We start from the raw sequence: 17,139 nt of genomic DNA, 5'->3' as shown, positions 1-17,139 counted from the left end.
TTCAATTAGAGAAATTCTCCACTTAATCAGACAAAACGACATGAACACCGAATAATAATTGCATGAATCTCATATTTTCTTCAGTGGTGAAGCACACAAGAGGTAGGAGAAAAAGGGAGTATGTCTGGATATTATATTGCAAAATTACTATTTCTAAATTATTTCCCATTTGTAACATAATAATGTGATAAGAATCTTATAATACAATTTCTAGATAATGTGGGACAAACATCATTCAAAGTTATTCTAGAGCTTCTGGAAAATTAACCAAGACCTGACCTAAAGTTTATAAACATCTTCTATTATCAGATGTGAAATTCTCTTGAACTTTAATGCAAGTAATAAAAACACAGAAAAAGCAGAAAGCACTTTACTGTTCCTACCATTTCCTCGAAATGAGAATCATTGCTGCTACATACAGAGATCCCACCCTTCATTTAGATAGTCCTAATGTCACAAACCAAAAATGCGCTCCAATGATCACAAAGCAATTGAATTAATGCCCTCAGAAAAGCAACCTTCTCCAATCAAACATTGTAGCTGAAAGTCTAGATTTGTCACAGTTTGCTTCACATGCCAACAGCCTGGACGAGTGGATTCAGTCTCAGCCCTCCAGTTCTAGCAAAGGGATAGCAATTCCCAGTGGAAAGGGTCTGCTCACCACACACTATTTTAAAACACTTTGCAATTTTCTGATCAGACCCCAAGATAAGCTAGCTTTCCATTATATAAATAGATTTAATCAGTTAGCAAATACAAGCACTTCTTCAAAGCTGTCTGTTGTAGCCATGCAGCACCTGTGCTTCATATCACACTCTGAGATTTTGGAAGCTCATCACAAGGACGGGAGCAGATGACTTGTGTGTTTCTCAAAGGTCAGAGGATGTTAAGATTAGAGAAGTTCCAAGGTACTCCACATTAATGACAGACACTGACTTTCTGGGAAAATTTCCAAAATGGAAGGAAATCCACACTTCCTAAAGTGCACTAGTTTTACTAGGAGACACAGAACATACATTATGCTTAATACTTTTGGGACTTTTAAACTGTGTTAAAAAAAAACCCATAAAATTCCTTAAACCTTGATGTATTACTCACTAAAGAATTAGTTAACTCTATCTTGTCATTTTTATCCCTACTAAACCATTGTCTCCTATTTCTACTTACTCCTTAAACACCAGTATCCCTAATAACAAACCTTCAAAATTAAATTTATTTTGCAAGTCAGCCATTTGAATAGCTTCCTAAAGCTGGCAGTAAATAACCTTGCAAGGTCTACATAATTTATTTTTGCATAATTTTTTTTTTTAAATCTGGTAAACATTTACCCAAGAAGTAGAAGTACTTAATGAAGTACACACATGAAATTTACATTTTACCACAAATAACTATTTGAGCTGAGGTCTGACCATCTTAAATAGAAAAATTCATGGCTGCAGGCATCAAAACTGAGCACAAAGCTTTAGCCCAATACCCTTAATTAACTTTATTTAGACTCTAAAATGTTTAAAATTCCATCTGCCAATGAGTCATTAAGTAATCCGCTAATAATGCTTTCCTGAGTCTATACCAAGTAAGAGCATTTCCAGTAATTTCAGATTGGAAGGGACCTCCCAGGTTGTTGAATTTGGGTCCTCATTATTTCCTATGCACAGGTCATGTTAAGTTTTTCAAAAGCAATGATCAGGCTATAACTACACCTTAAGAAAGTAATTCTTTTTCTTCTCCCCATGGCAATTAAGACAGTGCTCCAAGATCTCACTGTTCTGAGAAGCCTTTTTATAATTAATCCCAGCTGGACATTAAATCTGAAGCATAAGCAATAATCACTCCAATTACATTAACTTCTTTCCTACTGTAATTTAGGAGAAACAAGAAGTACAGGTCCCACAATCCCACACTACTTCTCCCTTTTACAGAACTAGATCTCATCAGCTTGCCAAAACCTCTGAACTTGCCAAAACCTCCCCATCCTGCATCTTGTGTCATCTAGTAATACAATGTCCCTCCAGAAGAATAGGACTATAATTAGAACAGAATAGAATAGAATACCTAACAATCTTTACTATTTTAGCCATTAGTAAAGAAAATTATTGAAAATATTACAATTACAACATCACAGTGTTCCACTGTGGTATATCTTCCAGAAGAAATCTAATTATAAAAATCACAGCCATATTTCATAAAATTAAGGAATACATATGTCCAATTATCCAAGAATGTCAAACGCAACTCTGCATCTCCAAAATCTCCAAAAAAATGACAAAAACCAAACTGTATTTGTGGGTATTCGGGTCACTAAAAATGAGAAACATCCTGTTTTGTATCAGCAGATTTTTAAATGTCCAGGATATAACACCTGAAAAGTCAAGCCAACAGTTTTTATTTAAAAGAATAGAAAAAGAATTCTTTTTAGAATAGAAAAAATATTCTTTTATTTAAAAGAATAGAAAACCAACCACATTGCCTTACTCCTCATTCACTCATGTTTGTAAAGCCCCACATTTCTGCAAAGGTAAATTTTTTACTTCCACTGCTGCCAGAAAGACAGAAAGAAAGGAGAAAATATTCTGAATTTAGAAAATAATAAACTAATTGTGAACCCATTATTGGCAACTACAAACCAAACCACTAAATGATTAAAGTCTACCCTCTACTTCTTTTCAGGTAAATAAGTGGACATGCTGCTCAAAATGTGTCAGGAGAGTGAATAAGAGAACATGAGGAAATTTCTGAAAGTGAGGAGGATGAAAATGAGAACATGAAAGGCCATGGAACAGGGAAGTCAGATGCAAATAGGAAATTAGGAGTGTGAAGAAGAATTTTAAGATAACCTTGCAACAGATGCTCATGCTGAGACTAAAATGTTCATAAAACTTTGAAAGATGAAACACACCTAGCAGGTTGGCAGGATCATTTTCCAACAGAAGTGTGAAAAGGATACCCAAGGATAAGAAGGCCACAAGAAAGAAGCTCACCAAATCCTCAGCATCTGTCTTTACCAATGAAGATGATGAGGTGGTATCTCACACACCATGTTCTTCAAATATTAGAACAGCTGCATCGACGTGGAGGGCATGTAGGGAAGTACAAGACCAGAAAAATCACTAAGTCATGTGGGCCAGGTGGCATTGACCTGGGAGCCTCGAAGGTCCCAAAAGGGCCACTGATACTAACATTCACTCCTGGTAGGACAGTAGAGTCCATACAAAAGAATATTGCTGAGCCCATACTTATCCAATTGGAAACAGTCAACAGAGGTTTTGTGAAGGAAAATACTGCCCTGCTACCTACCATGTGTTTAGGAGGTGTAGAGGAAAGCAAGCAGATAAATGTAGACCTGGATTTTTAGAAAGCCTTTGACAAGGCTTCCCACCAAAGAATATGGAAGAAATGTGATTAGAGCTAAACTAGGAAAAGGAGCAGGATGTGAACTGAAAGCTGTTTCAAGGAAAAAGCTAAACCTCATTAACATTCTCACATAAAAGTAAAGAAGAGATCTGTGAGTCACAGTTCACAGTTCTCTAAGCTAAACCACAGCCAGAAATGCCATGCAATTTTGCCTATCACTAAGAAAAGCAACAAACCCAAGACAGAATATAATTTTGCTGCTCTATAACACTGTTGTGTCAGACAGTTCTGCTCTCTCTAACTCATGAAATGGGGTTAAGAGAAGGTACAGAGAAGGACAACACAAACGATTCACAGAACAGTAGCTGCCTCACAACAACAGATTGAAGAGCAGAAGACCAAGGGGGTGATACGAAGAATGTTTAAAAAAGCATTAAGGAAAAGTAAGGTGACTGCAGAACTATAGCTCACCAAAGCCCACAACATTATAACAAGGAGAATGTGACAAAACTACATTGAGATCAGCTTAGCAAAGATAAAAAGTAGCACATCTCTACATAGCAGGTAGTGATTTTATGAAGCTTGCTGTCACAAGAGATTGTACAGGCAGACAGCATCAGAAGCACAAAAAAGAAGAGAATAGACAAATTCTAGGACAGTGTATCTGTAAGTAGTCCCTTTAATTTGCCATGAGGAAGTACCATGGGAATGCACAGCCACCAGACTCACATGCTGCTCCTGAACAGTCTTTTCTATTCCACTGCTGAAAGTGGATCATTGTGCAACCAAGCAAAAAATGTCACAGGTTGAGTTTCTACTGCTATGTAGACAGCATCTCTTTTGCTTTCAAGTCTGATGTTTGTATTTGCAACTGGGCCTAGGCCTTCATTTACTATAACAATGAATATTTGGATTCTTGACAGACAGGCAATTAAAGGAAAAAAAAAAAGAGGAAGAGATGATATGATGATACTCTTTGATATTAACTCTCTCCTGTAATACTTCCTATTCCTGTGATTTTTCCAAGTTGAGTACCAGGATAAAACCAACCCCCTTCTTTTCAGTATTGGAACATTTTTACCATCTGCATAGATAAGGCTTTAGGCAGACAGTGCCTTCATTACTTTACAAGGTAAAATCTCACAGCTCATAGTAACTCAGAGCCCCTTAAAATATTCCATGTGTTCATTGGATTGAAAATTATTTTTATTATTAAAAATGTGACAATCAAATACTTGATTTATATTAAAATTATGACTCGGGAACTCCAAGCCTGTGATTTTCTTGACAATCTCTTTATAGCAGCTTCCATTACTGTCACTTAGGCTGACAGGTTTTTCATTAGTTATGTCAAAATAAAAATAGATTTTATCTACCAAGAATAAAAACTTCAGCAGCAGCTTACTGCAAGGTTACATTTTTATTGAAGATTCCTGTTCACAGTGAAAGGAGCCTAACATTCGAAAATTAAAACCAAACAATGAATCTATGAATTTATACAGCTAAAAAGCATCAAAATAAATTTGAAAATCAGTATGTTTATGAACTAACATTGTTTTAATATCAAGAAAATCTTAATAAAACAAGTACCACCAAGAACTGGTAGCTCAGTGGAGCAAATGGAGCTGTATCATGGGGTGCCTAAAGCACAACATCTGCCTCAACTGAGATGCCCCAGGCTGTTGCTGCTAACACATCCTCCAGGTTACATCAGTGGCAGAAATCACAAATTGCAGCAAGTTGCACGTGCTCGGTCTGTCACTGTTGATGACAGTTATCCCTGTCCTATAAAGGAAAAAACCAGACCAGCTAGCTGTGAGAAAACAGCTTTCCAAAATCTCAGAATGAAAGCCAGCCACACACCCCACCAAAAACACTAACTTGTCATTAAGCACCACCATTTCTGTATAACAATAAACACTGTTTCTTCAAAGTTATTCTTATACTCCATATTTTGGGGTCATTTATGTGGATGGACTCTAGCCTAAGTAAAACTCTAATACAAATAAATGCCATTATACAGCTGTGCAGTGTCCTTCTTCCTCAACCTTCTTTTCCCTTCATGATCCCTTCCAGTCTATGCTAAGGAAATAGATTTTTGCACTACTATTGTTAAAATAAATAATAATTTTAAATAGCTTTCAACTTCCTCTAATTGGAACACATGGTAATGCAGTAAGACATGAATTAAATATGAAATTACAGAGAAATTGCCATAATAAAAATATCTTAGTAGCAATGTGAAATGCAATTAGCAGACTGATTTAAAAATAGAGGTTGTAGCACGTAACAAATATGAGTAAGATATTGCCATATTAGGATAAAACGTTACACTTGGAATTTAAAAAAAATAGAAAAGAAATGAATACCCTATTTTAGATATAAAGTTGATACTAGATTGAGAATGGAGAAGAAACTTTATCTGCAGCTCAAGTATTTAAACTCCTAATTTCAACTCACGTACAGCATGTTGCTCTCACTCTCTGTTCTCATTAATCAGGGCATGAAACAGCTGCAATCCACTGAAAAAGGATAAAACACTTCATAGGACAGCAACTTGGTGCCAAAGATTTAAGAGTTTTGGTGGTGGAACACAACTCAGTTAACTTTGAGCAGTATTTCACAGCTACCATTTGGAGTATATGTAGTTGATCCTTTTAAATTGCACATGCTCTGAGCAGAGAGATTTAAACCAACTAAGTCTAACTGGTTTTGAGACAGAAGAATTTAGATGGTACATATTTCACGAATAAAAAATATAAAACATAAAACTCAAAGAATCAAAGCATTCAGCTGAAGATATTTTCTTCCTTTACAGAATAATCTAGACTCTCAACTGCAGAGGTGGCATTTCATTTTAATCAAAAAGCTTCATAAATGGCTTTTTTGAAGATTGGGACTTCAGAAGTAATAAAAGCGAAACTATAAAGTCATTAACAATTTCTATTCTTACAGATGAGAATTATAGGAAAGAATGTTGAAAAACACAGACTTGTAAACAAAGCTGCAGGACAAAAACCTGCATTTTGAGACATGACGTAGCACAGACTTTCTAATTACTTGTTCTCTAACTAATTCTGGTACTTAGGTTCAGGTTCAATATATTTACAATTAAGGAGCATGGCTGTTGCAGAATCACAGAACAGTTGAGGTTGGAGAGGATCTTTGGAGCTCTATATAGTCCAGCCCACGTCACAAAGCAGTCACTTGGAGCAGTTCACCCAAGGATATCTATGTATCTCCATACACATATCTGAGTCTCTACAAGGACAGAGATTCCACAACTTTCCCAGGCAAATGTTTAACCTGTCTTAGTGTTCAATTAAGTGTCCCTCAAAAGAGGGAGGGTAAAACAAAAAGTCAAAAATAGTTTTTTTTCTTCTGTTTAAATGTTGTGGTTTCTGTATTTCAATCTGTGCCCAATGCCTCTTGTCCTGCCACTGGGTACCACTGAGCCTGACTGTTTTCCTTACACTCCTCAGATATTTGTATTTATTCATATGATCCCTTTCAGCCTTCTCTTCTTCAAGATAAACAGTCACAGATCTCTTGTCATATCAAAGATGCTCCAGCCTCTTAACCATTGTTGTGGCCTGCCACTGGACTCTCTCCAGCATGGCCATGTCTGACTTGCACTGAGCAGCCCAGAACTGGGCACAGCACTCTGGATGTGTTCTCACCAGGGACAAGTACAAGATCATCTTCCTTGACCTGCTGGCAATTCTCCCAAGCACAGCCCAGCATCCTGCTGGGTCTTCATTGTCCCATGACCTTCCTCTGCCACTCTGCTTTCCAATCAGTCAGGCCCTAGCCTGTCCACTGCTACAGTGGGATACTATTCATCCTCCTCAAATGTAAGACATTGCCTCTGTTGAACTTCATGGGGTTTCTTTTGGCCCATTCCTGCCGTCTGTCCCTCTCTGAATGGGAGCACATCTGGCACATCAGACATTTCTCCTCATTTTGTATTGTCCATACACTCTGCAGATACACCCTGCATTATCATCCAGGCCTTAATGGATGACTGTTGCACAGCACTGACCCCAGTAACAGCCCAAGGGGTAAACCAGTAGTGACTGATCTCTAAATGGACTTTGTGTCACTAATCACCACACATTTGCTCCATCACCTTCCAAGGAATAGAGATGGGGCAGCTGGTTTGTACTTCCCCAGATCCTCCTTCTTCCTTTTCTTGAATATGAGTGACATTTGCTTTTTTCCAGTGCTCAGGAACTTCCCTTAGTGGCTACAACCTTGGAAAGGTAATGGAGAATGGCCTTGCAATGTCATCAAGCAGCTCCCTCAGCACTGAGATGTGTATCCCAGAAGGACCACTGGACTTGTGTTCATGAAGTTTAAGTGTTCCCAAACTTGATGTTCCTTCCCCTTCCACCACTTTCCAACTGGTCACGGGCACCTGGGATTTCAGAGGGCTACTGTGAACAAGGTAAAGTAGGCATTGAGTAACTTGGCTTCTTTCATGTCTTTGTTACCTGGTCCCATGCCTCATTTAGCAGCAGCCATGAGTTTGCCCCACTCTTCCTACTTCTACCAATGTACCTGTAGAAGACCTGCTTGTTGGCCTTCACATCCCTTGCTAGACTCTAGTGCAGATGGGCTTTGGCATTCCTAATCCCACCCACGCATGACTGCTTCTCTAAATTCCTTCTGGATCACTTGTCATTGCTTCCAGTTTTTGTACGCTTCCTTTTAATGTAAGTTTTTTCATAAGTGTCCTGTTCACCCATGCAGTACGCGGCTCTTAAGACTGGGACAATGACAAACTCATTCTCTCTGTCTTTAATTTCTGTCAGTTCTAAATGTGAAAGCCCTTGGAGCAAAACTGCACTTTTTTTCAAAGATTTCTTTTCCTAGAATTCCTTACACATATTACTGAGGAACCTACATCTTGCACAATTTTTTCCCAATGCAGATTTTCTTCTATGAAAATCTACAAGTTCTAGACAATGTCTGGAGGCCAAATTGGCACCAGAAATTCCAGTCCCAGTTGCTGTATTTTAATTATTTCAGAGTTATTAAATTTAGTAGGTGAGTATTTTATAGCTTGGTATATTCTGGAGAAAATTAAAGTTCGTGATGTAGTACTGAGTAAGTGCCAAACAGATCTGAAGTTTACTTCCAGGCCACTAACAGCCTTCTGTAATCAGAGACATCATGCTGGTACATTCACTTGTTTATGCAGCTACATATAAATATTACACGTGTACTTACTGAACCATTATAAATTTAGGAAACAACTTATTACCTGTGCTGATGAGTTTCAGTCATTAAAGAAAGCTTATGAAAGAGGGATCTTTTACAAGGGCATGTAGTGTCAGGACACGGCAGACAAGGGGGAATGAAACTGAAACAGGGTAGATTTAGATTAGATAGAAGGAAGAAATTCTTTACTGTGAGGGTCCTGAGACACTGGAACAGGTTGCCCAAAGAAGTTGTAGATTCCAAACCCTGGCAGTGTTGAAGGCCAGGTTGGATGGGGCTTTGAGCAACCTGGTCTAGTGAAAGGTGTCCCTGCCCATGGCATGGGGGTTGGAACCAGAAGATCTTTAAGGTCCCTTAGAACACACCCCACCATTTCATGCAACAGGAATTAGAGAGCACAGAAGTGACACAGCTGGACACAGCATCTCATAAGCCTGCATTCACTTTCTGCATTCACTGTGAAAGATAATCTTCACATGTTCAGTCTCCAATCATAGAATCCCTAGACAGAATAATGGGGGTTTTAAAATCTGAGTTTTCACATGATCTGTCATTACAAAAACACACCACCCTTCTTTTCTTTCTATTTGAATGAAGTCTTCATCTGTCTTTGTCATCCATCCTTGAACTATTCCCAGAAGACCTTTTCCTAAGATGATACCAAAGCTTTCAGTTACAGCAATTCTTTACCACTAAAACTGATTCCCTTGTGTAAACTTTTCTTGTTGCCCTTTAACTCATAAAGTGCTTCGGTAGGACAATGATGCAGATGTAAAACATCACCAAATTAACTCAAAGGTTGTTACTAACTCACAGTACTTTTTAATGACAAAGCACTCGATGGGACACCGGTTACGGTTCTTTACTTGGTACACTCCAACTTTCTTTTCTTTTGTTAAATCACACTAACTTTTCAGCAGGAGAAAATAATACGAACACACAGCTTTTAAATGAGTAATAAGGTTATTACTTTTTGACCAAAGTAATTCACAATCAACCCGTCAATGCCCAAACCAAATTTACATCTACAAGTATTTTTAAACAGAACAAAGATGGAAAATTGTTTTCCACAGTGGATATATGTTATGGAAGTCTTCTATCCTGTTATGTACTAAGATTAAGCTGAATATACAGCTCTAGAGGTAAACATGATTATGCTCTGAAACTTCTCAATGAAGTTTCTCACACCATCTTTAACAGCATTTATGAGTGAGAAGCTCTACTCTCTTCTGGAATGCAGATCAAGTGTCCTATTTATTATAAATGTGAAAAGCATGGAAAATATTTTTTTTAAATATATATGGTTAATCAGATTTCCTCTAAGAATTTCTGATCATGTTTCTTTGGTATCTACTCTATTCTGCTTAAAATACTTTCATCCTCGTAATTGCTTACTTGTGTTTAAGACAGGTACAAAAAAGTTCTGATTCATCCCATTTCTAAGCATTAAGTACTTAAGGGACATCTGGGATTGTTATCATTTCCCTTCAACAAGAGCTGAAGGGCTTTGCAAGATACACCCTAGAAAAATTTGCTTTCTCCTATGCTGTTACAGTCATGGAAGGGAGGGTGCAGCCACTGTGAAGTGTTTCAGGTCAAGCAGCCAATAGTTAAGTCTGAGCTGTGACAATACCCTTAGATGCTGCAATGACTGATGCACAGCATGCATGCCTTGGGACCAGTAATTTGGAGCAGAAAGGCAGGCCAGGTCTGAGCACTAAACCCACTAAAACTTCTGAGCCAGAGCATCCCATTATCTTTGCACTGGAGGCTGAGATTCATTAGAACTTTCTCCACATGCAGAGAAAGCCACAGAAAACCAGCTAAAAAATAATCAAAAATATATTAATCAGATCGAAGCTGTATGACAAAAATTTTAAAACTGCAGGATGATCCTCACTCTCCTGTAAATTAGACAGGTTCCAAAGACGAGGCTAGGTAATTGTGGTCTTATACTATCTTAATTGCAAGAAAAGTAATTCAAGCTACTTTTTATAGCACTTTTCTTGTTAGAAAACCCCTTGAAGTGGAATATTTTAAGACAAAAAGACTAGTTGAAAATGCCCTTTGACAGAGGTACTGTGAGTTTATTAATTGGTTTCAGACAGTAGACAGAGGTGCTGATCACAGAGACCTGGATGAAAGAGACTGTGACAACAAAGTCAAAGCACCCGTATCAAGAATCAATTTCTGAGTCATCTGAGTAATCACCTGAACTTATTACTCAATTCTTCCAACCAGATTTCTGATATGATCTTATACCAGCAAGAAGTCTGGGAATAAATGTGATTAATACTACTTTTTTTTTTCCTTTCCCCCTTTTTTTATTCATCTCACCAGAGATGCTTCTCAAACAATTAAGCCATCTGTACACTTTGTAACTTTCTAGTTAGGCTAGTTATTGTTGTAATTTTTACAGTTCCAATATAGATAATTTTTTAAATAGTTATTACTTATAATCCTCTACTAAAGACTCAATTTTAACAGGTTAATGAAAAACATATCTAAAACTTAATATTCTGATGCATAAAGCATAGTGACTGAAGGCAGGGAACTGTTTCTTTGCATGTTAGTAGGTTTTTTAAAAGAACATAGTAGTTTTACTTTCTGCTGCCTTAAACACCAAAGATGAAGGCAAGATGCTCCTGCTGTGACTTGGAGCATCCTTTTGATGACATTTATATTTAGCCCAAAAATGGGCTGACTCTGGTCCAGGGCACGAAACAAGGAATTACCATCCCCCCAAAGAGCAGCTTTAAATAATCCAGATATGAAAAAGATTTAGTAAAACACCCTGAGGAAGGAATTTGTCAGTTTTAACCTAGGGCCCAAAGAAAGTTATATTACCATCTGTAGGCCAAAAGTAGACATAGACAGTTAAGAGGAGACAGAAAGGTGGTGTGATATGTGTGAAATGAGAAAGAGGATTGTTGAGGCAGAACTGGCACAAAAGAAGGGCAAGGAATAAAAAGATTATTAAGTTGAACATCATTGATAATGATGGGAAAAGTCACACACAGATCAAAAAGGGTCTCTTGCAGTGTGAGACTACATCCTCCAATTTACAGCAGCCATTCAGATATGCTATGAACAATCAACAGCTATTCATGTGAACAACAGTGTTCATTATGAATAATCAATCATTGAGAAAAACTATACTTTGGAGTCTCTGCATGAATTTATTATTGGACACATGGTGTCCCTGATACCATACAATCCAGTTGAGCTGTTTAACTCACCCACCTAGAAACATTTTCAATAAGCAAACAGGACCAGTATTGAACCACAGAGAGAAGGTGCACTATCAAGAGTAGGGACATCTTTCTGGATACGCAAACCTCACCATTATTAAACAAGAGACTGCTTACCAGTAATGAGGAGATACAATTTATACCAAAGTAGAACATTCCAGTTCTAAGGGTAGCTGGAAGCTGGTTGTAAGCAGTTGTCTGAAGAAGTTCCACAAAGAAGTAAAAATACAACCAATTTTAAAATTCCACCAACATTCCTCTAGTATGAAAAATAAGAATGTGAGAACTGAGACCAATTAGAGTATAAATGGGATACATGAACAGTAAAACCTGGGGGCAAAAATGAAAAAGCAAAATGCAGTGTTTATTTCAGAACAATTGTTGGATAATATTAGTACAGACTTGTTTTTTCATACTTCTTACGAATGATTCATGCATTCTTATCTAAAAATCACGATTTAAATAAGAAATTATGACCACTAACCATCTTTTTGTATTTAATGAAGATTGAGACAGGATTTTGAAACTGACAGAAGAAAAAATCCCTCTCCACAAACTGCCCTGGCATAGTACACAATGCTAATTTCTACATGAAAAATGCATCAGGTTCAGTCCAGGTCTCAATGGTTGTCAAATACTATAATTAATCCTAGAAAGTACCTTCTATTATCGCACTAAGAAATTACTAAGAAACAATTAACATTTTTGAAGTTTCTTTTTTGAGTACTCTTGTTTTTTACTCCACTCTCTTACATAGCAAAATGTCATGGACATTTCCAATGCATACACTGTTTCTGCACATAAAAACTACTTTGAGAATAAATATTGTGCCTAGTATTATAGGAATAGTATAATACAGAATGGCTGATACCAATGAAAATCTCATGTATATGTTATTTGAATACATTCTGGTTTATATTTTATAACTTATTAAAATTGCTTTAGAATCTATGCCAGAAATTTCTAGGTGTTGTTTCTCTAATGAAGCCATAAAACCTGTTGTAAAAGGCAGTTCTTCCAGCAACTTCCTAAGCAATATTTTGTCACACTATTATGTGACAAGGAGAACACATGCTGAGTTTTGCAGTTTCCCAACACTCTCCATCTAATGTCTTAAACAAATATTAAGATAAAACACAAACGTAGTGTTCCTCTAAAAATTAGCCCCACCTTTTAAGTTAAAGTAATTGACAAGAACTTTCATTTTTCATAAAAATTGTTCTATAGCAAATGACCACGTGGGGGTAGTAGTGTGATGCAATGCTCAAATGCAGCTCAGCAGCACACAGCAGTGCAAGCACTCAGGCTGTGAGAAGTAAGTGCATTTCTGCAGTAGGTTTATGAGTCTTTATAGCATAAATACTTTAACTATAGAACATACATACACGTGGACAACTGCAGTATCAAAATCTGACATTTTTGAGACTCAAGGAAGTGATAAGTTATCCTTTCATTCTACACAGATTTTGTTATAGAAAATCAGAATAGCCTCAAATTAATGTTTAGTGAGAACATACATAGAAGAGCTTTGGCAGTCATTTACTGAAAGTTGACATTTTCAATTGCTAAATTACAGAAGTGTAAAGATTTTTGCTCAGGCAAGTTGCTAAGTTATATATGATTAATAGCTTCTGCTCGTACATACATTTTTGAATTTTCTCTACGTGAAAGAGGATGCTCAGGCTTTACTGTTATTAAAGTGAGTAAGATAAGTCCTTTTTTTTTAGTGCAAATTATGGTCAATCTTTTTTTCCCTTAGTTACATCAGCCAGTATCATAACTCAAAAAAGTTGGTCTTATGAAAGTCACTTGCCTTTTTTAGGATAAGTATATAAATATTTATTAGATTTGTACTGTACACAACATAATAGAGGAGAAAAAAAGGTGAAAGTAGTTCCTTGCTGTATAAATAGCTCTAAGTACATAGAAGATACAGCTCAGCTAAGCATTATAACAAACTGATTGTGCCATATCTTTTGTTGTTATTCAGCTACATTGATTCACAGACTTTCTATTGTTTTACTCTGATATATTCTATTTTTGATATATAATAGAATACATTGCAAATATGAATTATTTTTACACATATAGTGATCCCAAAGGTATTTGATAGCACTGTTATGCAGTCAGAGCTTGCCAAGAGAATACAGCCAGGAAAAGAAAGGAGTCTTGAAGTTGCCAAGCCAAGCTGAACTCTAACCCACTGACTTGTTCCTCTCCAACCCTTTTTCCCCTCAGTGCTTTCGCAAGTAATACGTTACCAAGTCAAACTCCTGCCTTCCTACAATCTGGGAACAGTACTAAAACCAAAAGAAGTATTGTTAAGGGCTTGCCCAGGCTTGAAAGTTGGTGCACATGATGGGAGTGTTTGACACAAAAGCATAACAGCCGAGCAGTAACCCAATGTGCAGTCACTCTTACCCTCAAGCGAAAGCATCACCTTCCTGTTTGCCTTAATCCCCAGCTAAAAAACTTTTTTGCTGTCAGGATGACTCATTAAATCAACATTGGAAGAAATAAAAAAGCTCAGAATGAGGCAAGGTATCTCATGACAAAAAATGATGGAGCAGACAAGTGAGGGTAGCAGCAGTTACCAACAAAATTCAACAGCACAAAACTTTTTTGCCACATTAACCTCTCTGAAAAAGGAGAGATTTTTAATCAAGAATTTCAACTGCCTGGTTAATCAATACAATGTTATCTCACTTTATCTGAATGACTTTACTTGTTTTAATAATAAAATATTAATTAATATTAAATAATATCATATTATCACTTAGGAGCTAATTTGTTGTTAATAACCTCCATTTAAGCCAGTGGAGGCTGAGCAGTTTGTTCTGGCACAAATAACATAGTAACTAAAATGCCACTGTTAAACATTATTAAAGGGGATTAGAAAAGCTATTAATGTTTTTAGTTTGTGTGTTTGCTAATTATTTTACAAAACAGTTGCTTTAATTGCAAAATAAGGCAAAGAGACAATTCCTTCCCTTAGAAAACTCTCCACAGTGCAGCACAGAAAGATATTGCAAAACAGTAATAAAATAGGAAAATGCAGCTTAGAGAAACTAGAGAATGTTTTAAGAACAAGATTCTAAAATGTCTTATAATTTTAGGTACTTCTGCCCTTTTACTTGCAACGGTGAAAGCCTGCAGGCAAAGGTGAGAGGAATAGCATATTTTTAGGCTGAGTTGCTGATATGTAGAAAACTTCACTGACTTGCGTAAGGTCACAGTGAGTCAGCACCAACAGAACAGTCGATCAAAATCCAAATCCCATTCTCAAACTACTCAATTGACTCACTTCCCACAACCAGTTACTCTGCTGGTATTTTATGCAATAATCCACTCAAATCACGAAGCTGCTTTTGTAAGTGGAATTTTTCATGTTACAGCCCACTTGTGTAAATCAACCAAGGAGATATTTCATTACTTTTTAATGAACTTCTGTGATCTCACTTCCCATGTCATATTGGATATCCTTGCTTAATGCTAGATCAATGAGTCAGGTTGGGCATTCCTGATGACTGATATGAAATCGTTTTAATGCATATTCTTTGGAATCTATTTCTACAGAAAAGACCCAGATCACAAAATACATACGCTAAAACAGAGGTACCATTACATCTGTAAATCAATACACGATATTGTTCAGGTATCATCTGTTCTGGCTCAGGGAAAAACAATAAGGTATCTTGTTTTCTTCATGCAAAATGATCATTTCAAATCCCAAAATATCCCAATAAATCATGCCACAGATCCTGTTCATTCTCCCAACTTCATGAGAGGTCTCTTGCAAAAAAAACCAAAAACAAACACTTAAGTTTGGAACAAATAACTATCCTAGCCTGAATCTGATCACTGGAAGTTCCAGTGTTATCTGCTGAAAGTAGGATAGTGTCGTACTCTGCCTCCAACTGTTATAGACAACTCAGATCAAGAGATTACATAAATGCCAAGGGCTCCCCTTCTACGCTATCTCTAAATCTGTCAATCTTCACTCTTCAAACCTCACTGAGAGTGGTAAGAGTTGCTTCCCTGCATAAATGCAGCAAAGCCATCCCTGCGCAGCAGAAGCGACTAGGCTGGGAGAAGGCAATTCTGTTTGGTTGGTAAATAACCAAGGACATGCCCAGCCAGATCAAGAAAGAACTCAATTTGACTCTTAAGGGCACTAGGGAATCACAACCTTTTCTGGCATTGCCTTAAATGCAGGTGTTTACCAGCCTTGCTCCAATTACCAAATTCTCTTCCATTGGTTCATTCACAAATGAACCAAATGGAAGGGACAACATACTCCCTTGTTAAAATATTTAACTGCTGCATGTGGGGAACAGTTGAATTTCTTATCTTTCTGTTGCAATTTCCTCGTACCTCCAAGGCTACAGCAGCATAGACTATCAGCCACATTATGAGAAGTAGGAAAGAAGTGAAATTCTGCTGAACATAGTCATCACACAAAGGCTTCTTAAGCTGTATGTTACATTGCTAGAGCAAAAATCAGAAGCAGGATACAACTGGTTGTGCTAAGCACTCTGGAGACTATTAAATGGTTACTGTACTGTTCAAACAACATCCTCATGAATTTGAAGCCCTGTTAAAGTACCTGAAAGACTATAATGAAATAATTAATAGATATATTTACATATTTTAAAATATTTTTTAAAAACCTAGTGTGTGAGGAAATAAATATTTATAAAACCAAGGAAAGATAAAGATAACAAAATTCAGAACAGAAGAGAACAGGCAGTGGTTATGGGGCCACATCACCTCTTCACTCTTCTAAAGATACCGGTCTGAAACTTTGTGTTACCAATTGCTCAAGAGCTGAAAATTAGCTGCCAGTTGGGAGCATATGAGGGCTGTGAACTCGTAGGTGCTACAGCAGGAAACGTTCAAAACCCAGAAGAAAGAAAAGAGACAGAAGAAAAATCTACTGACAGCTTCCCCCAAAGTTTTTTAAATAGCACTTTTAAAACCACTCAACTTTAGTTGCACTGGAAAGAGGTAGAGCTGTAATGACATGTGTCTGTATGACAACAGACTTTCACAGATGCTGTGAAATTCACACATATACTAGCAAACTGAATTTTTGCCAGTGTAAGCTACATCAGTTGTCTGAAGAATTATAAACCGTACTAGGAAATAATTTTAACAAACTGTACTAGAAAGCTTTTGGTGATAGTTGATAGTTTGTTTAGGTTCCTGATGAAAACATTAATCACACTCTGACTCCTTCCTCACAAACAAGAAGTTTCTCATGGGTTTCACGGACCCCAAACATCTATGCAGATGTACAGACACTAGCTGAAGA

At 37.0% G+C, this 17,139-nt stretch overlaps 1 protein-coding gene across 1 annotated transcript in view; it reads right to left on the bottom strand.

The window, feature by feature from the left end:
* The window catches only part of DGKH (diacylglycerol kinase eta), a 153,997-nt gene that overhangs the window by 73,995 nt on the left and 62,863 nt on the right, over positions 1 to 17,139 (bottom strand). The window lies entirely within an intron of this gene.

Source organism: Molothrus ater, chromosome 2 (genome assembly GCF_012460135.2).
Source record: "Molothrus ater isolate BHLD 08-10-18 breed brown headed cowbird chromosome 2, BPBGC_Mater_1.1, whole genome shotgun sequence".
Taxonomy (NCBI): Eukaryota; Metazoa; Chordata; class Aves; order Passeriformes; family Icteridae; genus Molothrus; species Molothrus ater.
This window is presented reverse-complemented; position numbering and strand designations above follow the sequence as displayed.